The sequence below is a fragment of the Protopterus annectens genome, chromosome 9.part0, assembly GCF_019279795.1.
Source record: "Protopterus annectens isolate FY-2018-M chromosome 9.part0, PAN1.0, whole genome shotgun sequence".
Classification (NCBI taxonomy): Eukaryota; Metazoa; Chordata; order Ceratodontiformes; family Protopteridae; genus Protopterus; species Protopterus annectens.
In genome coordinates, this window is record NC_056743.1 from 697,136,415 (window position 1) to 697,153,349 (window position 16,935).

Here is a 16,935-nt window from a genome sequence, read left to right on the forward strand (position 1 = left end):
CAGAGATTTGCCAGTGGGGACATCCCCTACGGTCACCTAGTGGGAGATGCTGGGTACACACTGGAGCCATGGCTGATGACACCCATCAGAAATACACACACACCTGAACAACAATGCCATAATGAGGCACAGGCCAGACATATAATAGAGCATGTGTTTGGGATGTCCAGGGCACAGTTCCGGTATCTGGACACATCTGGTGAAGCCTTGCAGTATTCACCAGCTACATGTACCCAAATTGTTATGGTATGTGCTATGCTACACAATATGATCCTCCAGAAACAGCTGCAGCATTAACAGCATGGGACAGGGCCACACAGCCCCCCACCAATGCCAAGACCTGCACAGGCACAGAGTGACCCGGAGGAGGAACAACCTGAGCCTGCCCCAGTAGGCAGAAGGAGGTGTGACCAGTATGCCCTGGCCTTGGCAAAGAGGCAATGCATAGCACATGCACTGACACAGTAGGGACCCAGGGAATGACACCTCTCTCTGACTCACACATACAGTAAAAGGGATGCCAAATATGACACTACCTGTGCTCAACCATGTATAGGGAGTGTACTATGTGCATCTGACATAGGCAGCCTTCCAGCACCATCCGCAAGTCTGGTACACCCTCAAAGTAAGTCAATCAACCTACCATTTGCCAAATGGAGTAGAATGTGTTCTTACCTGAAGCTATGATATGGATGTGAGCATGCAAGGGAATTGGGTGGCTGAATGTTATTGCAGCAGACAGTAGATACCTATAGTGGCACCATGACATCTGTAACACATACTGGAGTCACCATAGTAGCCAGTACTACACAGAGTGACAAAACCCAGTGCAGGAAATGTGCTGAGCGACATGTGTGTCCATATGACCCACACATGCCAGTCAGGATGGTTCACATTCCCAACAACAGTCACCAGCAGTACAGGTGTAGACAAGCCCAAACAGAGCCTGTGCCATGGCCCCAGAATGATGGCTGTGGTTAACCTCCCCCCCAGGCCTACACAGACAGACCACAGCAGGGCAGGCAGTGGGATGTTAGTTCTGAAGGGTAGGAAGTCAGACAGTAATATGTAGGGCAACCAAGGCCACGATCTGTAGTACACTGGTATGCCTCTAGTCAGCATGATAGTTAGCAATACAGAATGAAATAGAGTACCTGGCATACCAGTACAGTCATAGAAAATGTTTACAAGAGTCACGTGTGCCCCCCACATCCTATATTGTAATGTTATAACAGTCAGGTGTGCCCCTCCCCACTTCTGTCTAGAAATGTAGAAACAGTCAGGCGTGCCCCCCTGCTATGCAGAAATGTAGTAACAGACAAAGCCAAATGATCGATGGATACCCTGCAGAGACAGCATGCTACCTGTCGGTGTACAACACAAAGGTCAGCACTGCAACACAAACTACCTGGACATGATCCACAAATTCAGTACAGATGGCCATACTGGGCATGCTCACACACTTAGAGAAATTAAGGCAATGTCAGTCAATAACATACTGAAAGGTCATACTGGGCATGCTCACACACTTAAACACATGAAGGCCATTACTGCAAACACCAGTGGACCAGACATATCTGGCAGTTGCAGTTGTTAGTGCAGACACTCATCAGTATGCACCACTCATGCCTTGCACACACAGTGAATAGGAATACAGACATATATGTCAGGACAACACACTATAATAAGCCAAAGGTAGGTGTACATTGATGTGTGGAAGAGGGTGACTGTGACAAGGAGCCATCCAGGCCTGTCCCACCCAGCACACAGCCAAAGGGCCCAAAACACATGAGGTGCAGATGTCACTCACTGCAGATACTAGCCAGCAGTATCTGTCATCATTACAGACTATGTGGTGCGTGTGCCAGCTGTGCAACATGACTCTACAAGTAAGTAGTCATCTAGCAGCTGTATACACGTACCTGTGACATATTACCCCATGTGTGCCCACATGTGGCTTGTCAACCCCTAGATGAATGGGCAATGGCCCATGCACACACCACCCTCCCCATAGCCCTACAATGACAAGCCTGTTGAGGTCATCCAATGTGAAATACACCTTTGGGAGAGTTGTAGCCTAGTAATCTTTGTGGTGTGTCCCATAACTGCGTACTGCTGTAGTGTGATAAATTAATTAGGTAGGAGTTCTAACCCCAGACTTGCCAACTGTGTGAGTCTGTGTGTGTGTTTGTGTGCATGTCTGTCTGACTGTGTAGAGAGCAATGCTTTTTAGGGTACTCACACTCCTTACTATTCATATACTTAACTTTGGCAAGGCTGCTGATGTCACCCACTTAGAACTACACCTCTGGGAGGGCAATAGCCCAGTAATCTCCGTAGTGTGTCCTGTAACTATGTACTGCTGTAGTGTGATAAAGTAGTTAGGTAGGAGTTCTAACCCCAGACTTGGCAAGTGTGAGTGTGTGTGTGTGTGCATTTTTGTGTGTGTGTGTGCCTCTCTGTCTCTGAGTGTGTAGAAAGCAATGCTTTTTAGGGTACTCACACTCCTTACAATTCATATACTCAACTCTGGCAAGTCTGCAGATGTCACCCACCTAAAAATACACCTCTTCTGCGGTGCATCCTGTAACTGCGTACTGCTGTAGTGTGATTCAGAACTGTGGTAGGGTTCCATCCCCAACCATGGCAGTTCTGGATATTTTGTATGTGTTTCAATGTCTGTGTACGGAGCAATGCATTTTAGACTAGTCACACACAGTACAATTCAAAGGGCCTACTTTGGCAATCCTGCTGATGTCATTCATTGTGAAATACACGTTTGGGGAAGGTGTTCCTTAGTAACCACCTTGGTGCATCCTATAACAGCTCCATGCTGTCATGTGATATAGACCTCTGTTAGGGGTTCTATACCCACACATGTCAGTTGTGGATGTTCTGTGTGTGTGTCACTGTCTGTGTAGGGAGCAATGCATTTTAGGCTAGTGCACACAGCACATTTCAAATGGCCTACTTTGTCAATCCTACTGATGTCATTCATTGTGAAATACACCTTTGGGGGAGGTGTTCTCTAGTAATCCCTGTGGTTCATACTTTAATAGCTCCATGCTATAGTGTGATATAGACCTCTGTTAGGGGTTCTATACCCCCACATGTCGATTGTTGATGTTTTGTGTGTGTCACTGTCTGTGTAGGGAGCAATGTATTTTAGGCTAGTCACACTCACTACAATTTGAATGTCCTACTTTGGCAATCCTGCTGATGTCATCCAATGTGATATACACCTTTGGGGAAGGAATACTCCAGTAATCTCCGTGGCACGTACTATAACTGTGTAGTGTAATAAACTAGTTAGGTAGGGGTTCTACTCCCAGACATGACATGTGTGTCTGTGTGCATGTGTGTTTGTAACATATATCCTGTGTGGGGGTGGTTGTGAGTGTGTGACACCTGTGGCCAATGTGGAGCGGGTTTTGTATATTTCCTTTATGGTGGCCCTACTATATATCACAATGTTCACTGCACAGGGATAACAGATGTGAAATAGCTGAGAGGCTGGGGTGCAAAGCCATACCCAGACATGTAACATCAAGGCCAGGCAATCACAGTTAGCAAACCAGTATTACCCAGAGCACACTCACAACCCATGTCTCATACACACACATGCCTAGGCAACAGCCAATATGTGGTTAGTATACTGCATATTGGCCACTGATAGTAACTATGGGGTGATAGCCATGGGCTACAGAGGGCATGGCAGCCTGTCCATCTGTCCGATATGCATGTGCATGCAGAAAGTGTACCTTCCCCATGTTCCCCAATGGACACCTAAAACAACTGTGGTGCCATCACATGTGACCCACAAAGGATATACCATGCCTGACAACATGCCCTGTATTGACAAATGCCACTGAAACCAGGGAATGCCATTAGGTGCAGGGTGAACCTGCTGCCCATTACCAGTTCCCGCTACAGGTGGGCAAGACTGGCACATCTGATGATAATCTGTGTGCACAACATGGGCCAGACACCCAGGTACAGTTCCACATGTCACTGTATGTGCATGCGGGAGGTGTGCACATCCCAGACACCATCCATGTCATGGACTAAGGAACACATACATGGCAAGTGATGCACAGCATTGGCCACACACAATAATCACCCAGGTGACTGGATGGGGGATTTAATACCCACCTGTGTAGTCAAATGCAGCCACTACAGCCTAAGCTGCAATGCAGACCATCATCATGTGGCCTGATGCCAAAGTATACCCATTGGCTAGCCTTGTACAGACATCTGGCACAGTTGACCACCACATACCCGTGCAGACATGGCATGCATGTCCGTACTGGCAACCTGTGTGTTTGTGTGTGTGTTGTATCATGTGTATGTTCACGTCCACACTCCCTACAACCCCCATGGGCATACTGAAGCATGCTGTCTGATGCCAGACACCTCCCCATACCCTTTTCCCATACAACCCCCATATGACCCGTGTGGTGCATGTCATACCTGCACTATGATGTGTTGTGGCAATCCCACTACTGATGAGTTGTACTCCTGGCCCTGCCAAGTGTGTCAGTGTTTGTGTGTCCCTTGGAGAGTGTGGCTGTGTTGATGCTGGCACCTGTTCATGCAGACAGGCACATGTACATCACCAACCATATAGCTACCGTATCCCTGTTGCAGATGTCAGTCACCACCACATATATGTTCTGAGGACTCCACAACAGGTAACCCATGTGGCACATCCAATAACTGCATAGAACTGTGATAGCACTACATAGTCATCGGGGGTTTGATACCCTGTGCTGGTAGGTGTGTGACACAAACATGCTTAGGTTTTACTCTCCCACCACTCCCTGACTTGTCTTTGCCTCTGTCTGCCTCTCCCACTCCCTCTCTGATGGATGTGGAGACCTACACCTGCTTTGCTTGGCAGCAGCATGTGTATTTTAAGTGATGCTCATGATCAGCTGATGGACTCTGCAAGAATTGCAGTCCTCCCCTAGCTGATTGCATGTGGAACAGCTGTGGTAACATTCCCATAGCCAATTGAATGGAAACACACTCCAATATCTAGGAACATCATGTTAGTGTTGGCCCTTTTCATTCACTGTGAGCAGAAACTAGATCTGTTGTTTGGCAAACAGCATCTCAGATGGATTGGGGATTTACCTCTACCAACATACACTGTGGAAACAGGGCAACACACAGGAGGGGGTGTGCCTGACCTGACTACAGACTGTAAGTGCTGCTATACTGCATTTGGAGTACTGTTGTTTTAACAGTGTGTGTGTGTGTGTGTGTGTGTGTGTGTGTGTGTGTGTGTGTGTGTGTGTGTGTGTGTGTGTGTGTGTGTGTGTGGATATGACTGGCCTACATGCCTCAATACCTGCCATGTCAGTTCCATGTTTATGAGGAATGCCCATTTGCAGGGTAATCTGCAGACAGGGCAGTGTTGTGCCTTTGGTTTCATATGTTACCCACGGAGAATCTATCTGTGGACTGCAGTAGGGAGTGTAAGGATTGCAGTCTGTAGATGGTGAAAGCCGTGACAGTTACTGGCTTCTTATACTTCATAGGACATATGTTGCAACAAACCCTGTTACAACAGTAAATGTATGAGGTTATCACAGCAACATGTAATTACTGGCCCTGTGTATGTGCTTCCAGCCACAACTCTATCAACCTGTGTACATATGCCGTGCATGAAGTGGTGCATATGTGCTCTACACCATAATTAGTGTCATCATATCTGATAAGCCAGTAAGATATCAGACTGCTACACATTATGTACAGTAGGGGTTATATTTGATGACATAACCTGGACATTCTGTGGTTGTTTGTAGAGTACTGAGGTCTGTGTACTTATGGTGAATGTCGACAGTGTCTGTATTGTTAATATGTACTTTATTCTGTGTACAAACTGTGGTAGATGTCATTGTTCTAGGTCCCGTCCTATCTGATGTTACATGCTGCTCCACTGTATGGTACCGTATTAGCTTACATGTTTGTAGGGCCATACACACACATGTCCCATACCACAGACAGCCATCAGACCAAACTGTGTAGCAGCCCAGTATATGTAGGGTCAGTCTGTGAGTGGCACATAAGAGGATGGTGTTGAACAGATAGCTAGCTTAACATATGTGGCTGTGGCTGTGTTCACATTGGTTGTGGTTATGCACTTTCACACAGGTGTATCTTACCCTGTGGTGTGACATGCCTGTAGAGCCTGCTATATATGCAGGTACATGTACATTCCCCCATAGCAGATGTAGGCCAGTGTTGAGCCAGTCTGCCTGTAGCCTGCACAGTGCATTGTTACATGCCTAGCAGCTTAGTGTACTTACCCAGTGAGATGTCATGTGCAGATACTTGCCAGATGTACTGCTGCCGGACCTCCCTTAACAGTCATGTATGTGAGACAGAGCAGTGGGATGCTGTACAGATGTATGTCAATATCTAGTGGGTAGTATGTGGCCATGGCACCCCTATACCAGCAGTTATTATGTGTCAGGCCAGACAGGGGTGTGTGAATGTATAACCTATGGTGGCAAATGTATTCCAGTCGTTATGTGTTATACCCATCTACATGGCTGTCTACATCCATATTGTCAGGCATGGTACACATGTTTAGCATTAAGGGGTTATGTGTATACCTCTGGACTGTACAGAGTTGTGTCAAAATGTCCACATATATTAGCCAATATCTCTGCTGCAGGCCACAGTGGCATTATGTGCTAGCAGCGGTACTTTACTATGATGTACTTAGGATATCTGTCAGTAGCCAGTGGCACACATGTTATAAGTAGATGTGGCCTCCCACACACACCATGTCAGTGGAGACAATTCCAATGACAGTAGCAATAGTCTACTAATATACCTGCTATACATACCTGACATCCCCTTGCACTATAACTGTGGGACTATAGAGGCTGGGGTAGGGCTACACTCCATGTCCAGGACATATGGTGGAAATATATGTACATATTATTATCCAGATAGCCATATATATATATATGATTACACATGTGTAGTACTTCCATACACCACTGTCATGGCAGCCACCTACTCTAACCCCCTACATCATGTGGGTGTGGTCCCTTTACATTGCCTGTGTGATGGACATCATTCCTGTGTGTGGGCATCAGTGTTACAGACAGCAGGTAGCAATACCTCTTACAAGAGAACTGGCACACTCAGGGCAGCTACATATTTGTAGGAGGTTCAGGAATTACAGACAGAGAGTGCATAGAGTTGTGCTATGCTTTGTATCGTACTGGTGTTACAGGGTGTGTATGTACATGCTACTTTACCTTGGAATGCAGTCTGTCTGCATAGCTTTCAACTGTGGGCCTATCCTCTTGGTGGTCAGAGGTGTGCCTATCATGAGTTGTCTGTCCACCACACGGGTCCTGTGTCAGATATTTCACTGGTAGTGTGTGTGTTGAGTGCTATCAGTACATGGGTACATCCATTTATGTTTCTAACCTCAATTCCCTGACTAAGGGCATGTTGCAGACTAACCTGTAACACCAGCATCTTGCTTAGTGTATGGCAACAGTTTTCCACATTTGTGCCTGTGTTCCAGCCTCTGTTCTCCACCTACATACCAAGCTTTGCACATATGACATGTTGTCGGGGGTTGTTCCATAGTGGGCTGTGAGTATATCACACTGCCATTGCTGCCATCAGTCCACTGCTGTTGTATCCCCCACATATACGGTGGGGCTGTGGCCATATATGTGTGGGCGTCACCTACATAATACATGTGTGTTCTTATGCACTCCAGAAGCCAGTGTATATAACAGTGGTATATGGCCCTGTATTATTGAGTCTGGGGGAGGTGCACCATAAATGACCTAGGTTGTTAAAAAATGTGGGTGTATAAGGGTGAGCTGCCTTAAGGTATCTGGATGTACAGTACCATATACTTCACCTTTATTTACATTACTTACATGAATTGGGTTAATGCAAGCCTACTGCCTTCTGCCATACAGACTGTTCTGTTTGTCAGTGTGCATGTGATTGTGTCAGTTATGCCTTGTTATGTAACAGTTATAACCCAGTTGGTCACATGACGTCTTTACCACCTAGTGATTTTGTGTAGATAGAGGCTGCTGAACTATACACCTACATTGCATACTGTTGATTGTTTGGTATCCTGTGGAAAAGTCTGTCCTCACTATTGTACAATTTGAAGGGCATGGCCTAGATAGCAACAGTTGTGAACCTTTCCAGACTACTGCATTAGTATAACTGTTTCACAGTTGCATTACTCTGTTTATATGGATGTCAGTGTCTGAACAGCTATATGACATGGCATATAAAAATGTAATAGTACACAATTAAAGGTATTCCATTTCTGCAAACCTGTGTGTGGTGTTTTCCCTATGACCTCTCTGTGGATATATGTTGCAGGCAATGATTGTCATTTGTATGGGTGGCCCATACAGTGTCCAGTTGTTCCGGTGTTAAGTGTAGGCATACTGGCTGTTCCATATTGTGTGCACCTTCTACATATGTATCTTACTGTACATATATCAGCGAGTGTATGTGTAGTTACATGTATATCTATATATATATGTCTATCTATATATATGTGTGCATTTATATATATATATATATATATATATATATATATATATATATATATATATATATATATATATATATATAGCATCTGCCTATCTGTGCCTGTGTATCTGTATCCTGGGGATGTTGATGGCTTCCACATTTTACATTTCCTATGGGAGACAGACTGTACTGCATGATATGTTACCAATACCAACCTGACATCATACAGGTGGGATGTAGTATTGTTAACATCTTGTGCCCATGTCATCTCAGGTCCTGGTTATGAGATCTGCAACACTTGGTAGTGTATTGCAGGGTGGACGTGTTCGGCTGTGGGGGGATGCCTATTTGTACAAGACGTATAGTGTGTGGGGCCTCTCAACCCCATTAATGGTGTATGTGGACATATGTGTTTTTGTTAATCTGCAATTGCTATCTACAGATGTATGCCTATATATACCTATATAGATATATATATCTGCTTACATATATATACCTACATAGATATATATCTGCGTACACATATGAAACTTGCTGTATATATGTAGGCATATAAGTGTAGATACATATATGTGTCAATGTAGGCATTTGCATGTATATATGTTCATATATATTAATATATATGCATATAGTTTTAGAAATTATTTATATATATATATATATATATATATGTGTGTGTGTGTGTGTGTGTGTGTGTATATATATATATATATATATATATATATATATATATATATATATATATATGTATACATATATATCTACATATATCGATATGTAGTATCTGTTTAGATATAAATATATATACACACACAGACATCTAGATGTTGGTAGAAATTCTCTGTACTGTTGCATGACTGGACTGGATGATATGTGTCTGAAAACATTAGATTTATTTTTATCTGGCATGGCTTAGTGGTATAGCACTTTGTCTATGGTGTGCAGGGTCCTGGGTTCAAGCCTTGCAGGCGCTGTTTATTTTGTTGCTGGGCAGAACACAGCCCATTGGATACAGAGTGATTAAGGCACTTTTGAACAGTTGTAAGCAGGTTTGCACAGGTATGAGCGGAGGTAAGCACTGCTAACTTCCCGTTACAGTGGCTTACACTCGGTTAGCTTCTAAATTGCTTAACCTGTGTAGGCAGTGCTTACCCCTGCTCAAACAGGCTTAAACCCACTTACTGCTGCTTAAAAGTGCTTACTCCTGCTTATCCCCACACTAATTTCTTTAAAAGAAAAGAAAAAGGGGCTGATAGGAAAGTGGTGAAAAAAAGGGGCACAAACAGGGAAAGATAGTAGGGAAAATAGCCAGGGATGTGCAGGAAGGGTGTAGGGAAGGTCTTTAGCTGCCCGTTTCTTCTACACCAACAGCTGTGCATATTCACTGAATTTGGAGGTAGATTTGGACACTCAAACCCCTGGGAGAGGGGTGAGGACAACAGCAATTCATTGCCAATTAGACCAGATTATATGTGTCCAGTGGACACATATGTGAAATGGACAGCTGTGTATGAGGTGAGATTTTTTTGTGGGAAAAGATTGCCCTTTTTTTTTCAGCTGGGAGTGGGATGTTGGGGAGGGGTAGTAGGTATATTTGGGGAGGTAGGTTGGGTAGGTTAACAGACAAGACACACAAGACACATACAGGGGCGGTATGTGACACATGTGGGGCTAAACTCCTTGATGGGGAGGGGTGTTGGGATATTGAAAGCCCACAAGCCCCCTAGTGGTAACAGTGGAACTGAGGTCCCCACCCATGGGCAGTCATCACCGTACCTTCACAGCCCCGAAAGTGGCTGTGCTGAGGGCTGAGCCGCAGAGGCAGGATTACTCTCTAATCACGACACATGGCCCTCAAGCTGGCATATAATATTGGGAGCCCTGGTACTGGCCCTGCAGCAGTCTCTGTGCATGGCCTTTAACTAGGAGTCCAGCCATGACCTTGGACTCCTGGATGCATCAGCGCTGTGCCCGGAAGCGCACCCCTTCACCCCTTACTGCCATAGTGCCTGCAAGAGGTAGCTACAACCAGTTATGAGCTGTTTTCCCGCCTCTTGGATTTAAGTAGGGCCGATTTCCTGCACTTTTCTGTGATTGGCCAGTCTTTAAAAGGCTAAGCTATGGGCAAACCTGCTTACCTAAGGTTGGCATTGTTTAAAGGGGTATACAACTGGGCACAAAGAGTTAGCTGGTGCACTCATTGCTCACACCTCCTAAGCTGGCCTGTGCAATGCTTGGTGTTGCCTACAGCAGACATTCATTATAAATGCCTTTTTGGCATTGTGTTATTATTTATTATACCTTATATGTTTGTCTAGTATCCCTGATTGATGTGTACGTACACTCTATGGGGTCCTTGTATTTTACTGGGGACTTTGACACTATTACAAGAACACCTCACTTCTGGGCTTACTGCTGTACTCCAGTTCACATATTTATGTTATGTAGTCCATTATGGCACATATGACTGTATACTGATGCTTTTCACAGGTTCAGTTTGGTTATACTATGGTGAGGACATGTTTACTACTACCTCATTCTTCTGTACTTCTGTGATGGCTTGGTGGATAGCTACTGGGACTATGGTGTATAGGGTCCTGGGTTCGAGACCTGCATGGCTGTTTATTTTATTGCTGGACAGACAAAGGCCAATTGGATACAGATTGATTAAGGCACTTTAAAGCAGTTGTAAGCGGGTTTGCGCAGGTTTGCATGGTGGTAAGCATTGCTTATTTCAGGTTATAATTTCTTGCCCTCAGTTTGCTTCTACTTTGCTTCATCTGTGTAGGCAATACTTACCCCCGTGCAAACATACTTAATCACCCTTACTAGTGCTTACATATGCTTATTACTGCTTATCTGTGCTTACACCTGCTTACTACTGCCTTATTCATTATGGCACTGATTCTTCACATGTGCATTTCCTGCAATACTCCAGTTCATAAATATATGTTATTTAGTGGATTTTGCAATAAAAATATTGGTTATACCATGCTTTGTCATGTAAAATAGACTGTGCTGCAGTCGGACTCGAACCGGGAGTGCCTGCTCATTAGGTGAATGCTCTGCCCACTATACTATTGTTGTGCTGCTTCATTTGCATATATCTTCCTTGTTATCCTCATCAGCCTTTTAAGCTGCTTTAACCGTAGCTAAGTAATGGGCACACCCACACACCTACAGTTAGCTGTACTCGGAGTTTAAAAAAAAAAAAAAAACGGGTTTCTTCTTTTGATTTTTATATCCTGTTGCTGTTGTACACATGGAGGACTGTTGGTGGGGATATGTGGACACCTATGAGTGGTCTCGCTCATTTATTTTCACTTTCTGCTGTTCTGCATTGCAGGGGCATGTTTATTATGAGAGCTCTGCTGTCAGACATGCCCCCTGCACTCGTACATGCCCCGTGTAAGCCTAGGAGGTCAGGCAGCACGCCTTCATTAATATGCGTGGCGCGATGCTGTCCTCCTCCTACACGGGCGCTTCCGTGCAGGACTACGCTATTCCTGCATGGAAGATTAGTGAATCCGGGGGCAAGTAATTTCAGTCATGTTAAATCAGCTGTTATAATAAATATATAAAAAATAGTACAAGTAATGTTTATTTGACTTTTACCTTCTTAGATGTTTCATTATTTTTCTAGCCTTTCCTTTCTGCATGCCTTTTCACTGATGTAATATCCAGTCCATGTCCTTAGTATGATTTAAAATGTTATTCTTTTGGATCTAGTTGACAGCATTATCTAAGGTGTCAACAGTTTTCTGACCACCTGGAAGAAAAAGTTTAAGTTTATAATGTTTTAATTCCAGCTTTCCTCAGTTCCTTTATTAATGGCATGCCTGCATTTCTTTTTGCAACCACTGACTAAAAGTAATCATTTTCAAATCTGATTGATTACTGTCGATTTTAATAGGAGAATTAGTCTATGCCACTTTTAACTCCAGTTCTTTGTCTTGACAGAAAACATATTTAATAATGGCAGATGAGGGAGATGATTTTTTTCTTATTGGAAGCATTTGTCATGGATCTATGGGTTATTTCTATCCCAAAGAACATAGCTTCTGCTAAGTTCAACATTTCTGGTAGCCAAGAGGTTAAAAGGTTTACCATGCTGTCTCCTTTTCTCTCAGGTAATGCACAGATTCTTATGTTCCTTCTAGATGTAATTCAAAGGCCATCTATTTTGTCTTGTAGTAGATTATTTTGTTTCAAGGCAAGTTCAGTGTGATTTTTTTCCTTCTACAACTCTGCCATCAATATCATTAAGTGCTTCTTCCATGCTTGTTATCTGAGTTTTTGCTGTTTAACCATTTTATTCAAGATTTCTATTTGCTTACTACATTATTCCTTGATTACATCCATTTTGTATCCAGTCTGTCTAGTTTCAGTGAAAGATTCTGTATGTTGCTAAGCACCAAATGCAGTTCTTTCTAAGGTGACAGCTTTTGAGAGAAACATTTTAAATGGCTCAGTTGAGAAAAAATAGTTACAGCCTTTGTGTGTAGTTTTGACAGGAAAAGTATAAAATAGTAAGCTACTTTTTAAAATAAACTTCTTCATTGGCTTCCAGTAATTTCTTCCACAACTTGAAGTGTTTATGAAGTTTTTCAGAAGTAAATTGCTGTCAAAATAACATTAACATTTCTGTGCAAACTCACAGTGCTGCTAACAGTTCACCATTTTAGCCATGCCCCCGTATATATTGTTTTCCATTTGCAAATGGAAGTCAGGCTGACAGAATATAATTCTACAATAGCAGGCATTCTTGAATGCATAACTGAATGTAGTGTGCAAGAAAACATTTGATCTGATATGCGATTGAAGATGACATTACCAAGAACTGTTCTTTTTTTCTGAAAAAGTGCAAACCAGCAATAGGCATGAAAGTGCATTTACCTGCAAACATATGTCAAGGGAAAGTAAGAAGTAGGTGACACATCATAATTCCACTTGTCTGGCAAAGAAAGAGAACATATGACAAGAAGCTTCAGACATTACTTTATGGAAATGTATTGATATGTATCTACAATTTTATTGTGTATATCTTAAGTTAGATCATAAAATAGTTCTGGCTTTAGCTGATATTGTAAAGGCATTATTTGCTTGCTGGTAAGAAGTAGGACAATATTTTATCAAGTGTCCAGTGCCAGATTGTTAGATAGCATGGCAAATGTCTCATGTAAAAATAAATTTGGACTTTATCTGAAAATATCAATCGCCTCTCTCATAATTTTGAAGCAGTACTACCATATATGTTGCAATGATCCATGCTGGCCACAGTCATGATTGAAAACTTCTGTAACTTGCTTGCTTAGCTTAAGTTTTCAGTTGCCCAGTATGTATAATGGAAATTAATTTGCCATTTAGTTAGTTTGATCAAAGATCTATAATAAACATCATATGAACTCCACAGTATGAGATGTTATTGCCATACTGAGTTGAACTTCCTTTATATGGCCCCTAAATAGTAGTCATACTTAGGCCTACACTCATATTAGAATATGGCTTAGAGACCCTTAACATATATTGGATTTTTTTTCAACTGTATAGTCTTTGATTTTCTTAATATGGATGTAAGAGCTGACATAAAAGAAAAGAAAAGATTTGCATAAATATGGTATAGGTTAATTTGAAGTGAACTGTGTGATAGAAACATTTAATAGCAACTGGCTTATTTTCAATCCAAATGTTTTTTTAACAGAAGGCCAAGTGGAAATATAGATGTCATACCAAGGAAATGGTATTTTACTTACAGTATGATTCTAATCTTTATCAAAGGGAACAGAGAAGCATGACCTTTAAATACACATGTGCCTGAATCAATCTACACACACAAGCATTCTGTTGTATCAGTTTAAATTTAATAGCCTAAATAAATGCTAAGGTAACTCTGCATTTCATTTATACTAACCCTGTGTACTACATGGAGTGTGCTGATCACTTTCCAAAACTGAAAAAATAACCTTGTTATACACTTCTCTGACATCAGAGAAAAACATTAGCACATTTTACAGCTGTTATGCTCTAGTCTCATGAGGGAGGATACACAGCATTCACCAAAGAACACAAATAAGAAATAGTAACAGTTTTAAAAGTCTTAAATAATTTCTCACTGCCACACGCACAAGACAGACTAACGACATTAACAGCTTTTAAAGCTGAGAGGCCATCAGAGATGCACTTCGCTTCTGGCTGATGTATGAATGTTAGAACCAAATGTTTCACACAGCTTTCAAAGACATAAAATGCTTCATATTTCTATATTTTTCTCTGTAACTTGTAGTACACTGAAGCAACTCAAGTTCCATGTACTACAGTGAATTATGATCTGGTTTTAACAGTCATACATATATGTTATTTGTTTTCAGTGTGGGTATCAAGATTCACCTTTCAAGCTTTTGCTTTGCTGTTGAGGTGAATCTTATGGCAGCCATCTCTTAAATATATAAGTTGGTTGTAATCTAAAATCTGACCATTACCTCTGTATGGGGACAGATATATATATGACTCTGGTTCTGGTACTTTAAAGCCTAGATACCAAGAGACACTTATTAATGTATATCCTAAAGAATCCCCAGTACTCTTCCCCTCTAATAAAATTTCTATCATATTTCCTTTTTTTATTATTACCATTTACAGGATAGTGAAAAATAGTACTAAAGACAAAAGAGATGCAGTCAGACATTAATCATATTTTCAGTAAGTCAATTCTGCCTATAAAGGATACTTTTAGTTTTTGCCATTTTTGAGCCTGGTCTTGTGTGTTGATGTAAGCCGATACTGATTGTTTATCTGCACAGGTAATAACATCACTTCAGTATAGCCACCCTAAAAACTTATGTGACTTCATAGTTTATAGATATGAAAATAAACCAGTTATATGATAAAACATTACAATTTTTGATTTTTCCTATGAATTAAAATCATAACTTATTATGTTTTTTTATTTGCTCTGCCAGAGTATAAAATACCACAGGAGATTATTCTGTTCTGAAGATTGAAAGTAACATTTAATCAGTATAGACAAAGTACTTAAATTTCACTCTATTCCTCACATTGTCTTAAAAGACTTTAAAGGGTACATGATTCTCAGTTCACCGAACTTAGATATCTAGGTCTTATACTTGACCCATCTCTCTCCTTTACTATACCTACAGATATTGTAACTCTTTATTTATTCTTTGTTAACCAGATTAATCTTGTTAGGCTAGTGGCCTCTTTTTAGGGAAATCTGAGGTTGAATTTATACTTCTAAGGGCAATTTGGCCAGTGCATCAGAGAACTTTCCCTATTCTTTTCACTTGGGAGCTGCTAAATGGCACTGGAGGGCTGCTATAGGAGCAAGGAAGATGTCTAAAAGAAGCAGCAGCAGCATGGAGCAGGAAGAGAAAGAGCTATGGAGAGTAGAAAATGAAAATTTGGAGAAAAGTTTGTTCACTATGGAGACTCACATTGCAGATAAAGAAATAAACTGTAAACTTATTTTTAAAGAAGAGAAGGCCAACTGTGAGGTTAAGAACAAAATGAGAGACTGTACTAGATAGATATGTGTGGGACAATCTGGTAACTGTTCTTGGATTTAAAGCTCAAGAAACCTGGTCTTTTATACATACAGGAGCAGAGACTTTTCATGACTTAACATCTGATTCTGAGGGAGTGATGCATTTCTGGAATTGTGTGACAAAAAGAAGGGCATTTATCCATGGAACAATTATTTGTTTTCTGGTAGTAATTTAAATGTAAAAAAAATGTTACTTTGCAATGTAGAACTGATCAATTGGAAGAAGAAGATGTTAAAAATGCATGCAGTGTTTTTGTGAAATTGTTGACAATATTGTGAAAATGGGAGCGGGTCTTGGAAGCTATTCTAAAATGTGAAGAAACATGGTAAAACACTTTCCAAGTGGTATTTTTGTGGCTGCTCATATAGGGACATTAAGATATGCAAGCCAGTCTTAGTCATGTTTCTTTTGTGGAGGCTTTTCTCCTTTAATTAATTATTGTGACAAAATACAATGTAACCAGTATGGGGAAAAAGGAAACAGGACAACTGTGCATCTAGCTTAAAGCACATCCTAAACTTTTCCTGGCTACATCCTAATTCTATCTCTCTCTCTCTCAGATCTCTAGACTATCACCAACACAGAACTCTCTAGATCTCCTGTCTTATCTTGTAAATAAATCCTGTCTACATTTGTAACTGTATACAGCTTTGCATCACTCTAAGTAAATGAAATGCGTGTTTTGCTGCATATGTAAATGCAACCTGTTTATTATTGTATAACACTCTACAGAAATCAAATTATGTTTACCACTGTCTTGATTGTATTACCCATTGCATGATTTAAAACCACATTTCTGCTGTTAAGAAAATTAAAGTTTTTTTCTCTCTAA